The 4,057-nt window shown below is 46.9% G+C and overlaps 1 non-coding gene across 1 annotated transcript; it reads left to right on the top strand.

The window, feature by feature from the left end:
- Nucleotides 1-544: 544 nt before the first annotated feature.
- Nucleotides 545-628, top strand: Trnas-gga. The gene is given in 2 exon segments: nucleotides 545-584; nucleotides 594-628. It is a non-coding gene; the product is annotated as a tRNA-Ser (tRNA).
- Nucleotides 629-4,057: the final 3,429 nt, after the last annotated feature.

Here is a 4,057-nt window from a genome sequence, read left to right as displayed (position 1 = left end):
GCGTTCTGTAATACTTCCGTACGTGGGTCAGAAATGTTTTTTGTACATTATCGATTCCTGGGGAGGGCAAACCGATTCAACTTTATACGAACATCAATTCACTGATGAAAGGAAAGCGAGCACCTGCACCCTAAAAGTGGTCCCACCAAAGTGCACCCCTTATTGCCAGCCCGGCGATGTTTATTTTTACCGACAGGTGAAAATCTTCACGAAAACTATTCAGAATGCTCCCGACTTGACGAAAGATGATAGAGAGATCGCTTCTAGGGAAAATTCGATAGAATTACATTCCCTAATCCTACATCAATCCAGCGCACCTAATTTTGCAAGCATGATTAGATATCCATGGTTCGCATCGAAATTACCAAAAGAAGTGTGTTTTCCGGTGTCGCCCATGAAGAAACCGTGCGCCTGCAAGACGGTTGCTTTCATAAAATGTACGTGCTGCTGAGAAAATTTGTGCTTCGGGTGTTTCTATTATAAGTGTCGCCCACAATATTGTTCTGGCACATTAAGCAATGTGGACGATGAAAAATAAGTGCCGGCCCGAGTGGCCGAGCGGTTCTAGGCGCTACAGTCTGGAACCGCGCGACCGCTAAGGTCGCAGGTTCGAATCCTGCCTCGGGCATGAATGTGGATGATGTCCTTAGGTTAGTTAGGTTTAATTAGTTCTAAGTTCTAGGGGACTTAGATGTTAAGTCCCTTAGTGCTCCGAGCCATTTGAATCATTTTTGAAAAATAAGTTTTTGTAATATTGTATGACAGAAAAAATTAATAATTGAATATATCTTTATAATTTCGCACACCTTACACTGTTTGTTTATATTCTTTGAAATAAAATTGAAAAATTCGGACGATTTTGAAACAAAAAAAAAGAAAAGAAAACTACACGAGCAAAATACGAACACGGTACCTCCAACAAGGCAGCCGTGAACCTTTCCCACTGCACTACGCTGACTTGCTCGGAATAATTGTAATGTTACGGAATACAAAGCACGCAATGAACTTCGAAATCGATTTTCTCAAAAAACAAGGCCCGTCGCTAAAAAACCGGATAGCTAGGTCCTCAGGGTAAGTGTCTCTGCAACATATTTGAAGCGCATCAAAATCAGTGATTTACAGTATAGAGGGTCCCCTTGTTAGTGTCTCCGGCTATCTGTGGCTCGTTCGCCAGCAGCTAGCCGATGAAGCGGCTAGACATAGACGAAGATGATTGACCCATGTGAAACCGAATGGCATGGAGTAAGTCTTGAAGTCCGAGACTTCTAGCTGCTAGCATGTGAGTGGTGATTGTTTATAGCGGCTCTGCCCAACTTCATTGTGAGAGGGCCCGGCCTTGGGTTGAGTAGGGGGGCAAGGTAGCGCAACATGAGGAAATCTGGCTCCGCTTCTCACCCTTCCCCATCACACACGCCCTTGAAGACGTCGAAGCTGACTGTACCTCAAAGTTAGAGCACCTCCCTGTTCCTATGCGTGGATGAATACGCAAAGGCGGCCGGCCCCTGCTTTGGTACAAAGTGGAGCTGTGCGGTGTGGGCAACGGCGCGCGAGGCGAGTCGCCCTCTGGAGACGTGTGGCCGCCACAAGCAGAGCCAGAGCCCACGCAGAGGCATCGATCAGCCGGCCACGGCCGGCGGAGGGGCGCCTTCGTGTTTGCTTGGGGCCGCCGAGACCTATCACGCTGTTACCTGCACTCTGCCCTACGGTCACGCTGTACAGAACGGGAGTTGACTGAAAGCGTCAAGCATTTTCCGTAGCACTATACAGGGTGTTACAAAAAGGTACAGCCAAACTTTCAGGAAACATTCCTCACACACAAATAAAGAAAAGATGTTATGTGGACATGTGTCCGGAAACGCCTAATTTCCATGTTAGAGCTCATTTTAGTTTCGTCAGTATGTACTGTACTTCCTCGATTCACCGCCATGATTTCATACGGGATATTCTACCCGTGCTGCTAGAACATGTGCCTTTACGAATACGACACAACATGTGGTTCATGCACGATGGAGCTCCTGCACATTTCAGTCGGTGTTCGTACGCTTCTCAACAACAGATTCGGTGACCGATGGATTGGTAGAAGCGGACCAGTTCTATGGCCTCCACGCTCTCCTGACCTCAACCCTCTTGACTTTCATTTATGGGGGCATTTGAAAGCTCTTGTCTACGCAACCACGGTACCAAATGTAGAGACTGTTCGTGCTCGTATTGTGGACGGTTGTGATACAATACACCATTCTCCAGGGCTGCATCAGCGCATCAGGGATTCCATGCGACGGAGGGTGGATGCATGTATCCTCGCTAACGGAGGACATTTTGAACATTTCCTGTAACAAAGTGTTTGAAGTCACACTGGTACGTTCTGTTGCTGTATGTTCCCATTCCATGATTAATGTGATTTGAAGCGAGGTAATAAAATGAGCTCTAACGTGGAAAGTAAGCGTTTCCGGACACGTGTCCACATAACATAACTTATTTTCTTTCTTTGTGTGTAAGGAATGTTTCCTGAAAGTTTGGCCGTACCTTATTGTAACACCCTGTATTTAACAGAAAAGAACTAGGATTCATTGTGCAGAATAGAAACATGAAGCAGAAGAATGCATGAAAGAAATAACTGCTATGTTGCAAAGATACATATCCTGTCGCCTAGGCAGATGACAGTGCGTGGCTGGAATTACTGTCACATTCAGTATGGGTGAGATACGACGTGTCACTCTGTTTTGCACGGTGAGGTGGAATTTAGCAAAAAAAAATGTTCAAATATCTGTGAAATCTTACGGGACTCAACTGCTAAGGTCATCAGTCCCTAAGCTTACACACTACTTGCCATTAAAATTGCTACACCAAGAAGAAATGCCGATGATAAACGGATATACATTGGACAAATATATTATACTAGAACTGACATGTGATTACATTTTCACGCAATTTGGGTGCATAGATAATGAGAAATCAGTACACAGAACAACAACCTCTGGCCGTAATAATGACCTTGATACACCTTGGCATTTAGACAAACAGAGCTTGGATGGCGTGTACAGGTACACCTGTCCATGCAGCTTCAACACGATACCACAGTCCATCAAGAGTAGTGACTGCCGTATTGTGACGAGCCAGTTGCTGGACCACCATTGACCAGACGTTTTCAATTGGTGAGAGATCTGGAGAATGTGCTGGCCAGGGCAGCAGTCGAACATTTTCTGTATCCAGAAAGGCCCGTACAGGACCTGCAACATGCGGTCGTGCATTATCTTGCTGAAATGTAGGGTTTCGCAGGGATCGTATGAAGGGTAGAGCCACGGGCCGTAACACATCTGAAATGTAACGTCCACTGTTCAAAGTGCCGTCAATGCGAACAAGAGGTAACCGAGACGTGTAACCAATGGCACCCCATACCATCACGCTGGGTGATACGCCAGCATGGCGCTGACGAATACACGCTTCCAATATGCGTTCACCGCGATGTCGCCAAACACGGATGAGACCGTCATGATGCTGTAAACAGAACCTGGATTCATCCGAAAAAATGACGTTTTGCCATTCGTGCACCCTGGTTCGTCGTTGAGTACACCATCGCAGGCGCTCCTGTCTGTGATGCAGCGTCGAGGGTAACCGCAGCCATGGTCGCCGAGCTGAGAGTCCATGCTGCTGCAAACGTCGTCGAACTGTTCGTGCAGATGGTTATTGTCCTGCAAGCGTCCCCATCTGTTGACTCAGGGATCGAGACGTGGCTGCACGATCCGTTACAGCCATGCGGATAAGATGCATGTCATCTCGACTGCTAGTGATATGAGGCCGTTGGGATCCAGCGCGGCGTTCCGTATTACCCTCCTGAACTCACCGATTCTATATTCTGCTAACAGTCATTGGATCTCGACCAACACGAGCAGCAATGTCGCAATACGATAAACCGCAATCGCGATAAGCTACAATCCGACCTTTATCAAAGTCGGAAACGTGATGGTACGCATTTCTCCTCCTTACACGAGGCATCACAACAACGTTTCACCAGGCAACGCCGGTGAACAGCTGTTTGTGTATGACAAATCGGTTGGAA

Source organism: Schistocerca piceifrons, chromosome 3 (genome assembly GCF_021461385.2).
Source record: "Schistocerca piceifrons isolate TAMUIC-IGC-003096 chromosome 3, iqSchPice1.1, whole genome shotgun sequence".
NCBI classification, from domain to species: Eukaryota; Metazoa; Arthropoda; class Insecta; order Orthoptera; family Acrididae; genus Schistocerca; species Schistocerca piceifrons.
Note: the sequence above shows the minus strand (reverse complement) of the source record. Positions and strands in the feature narration are given on the sequence as shown.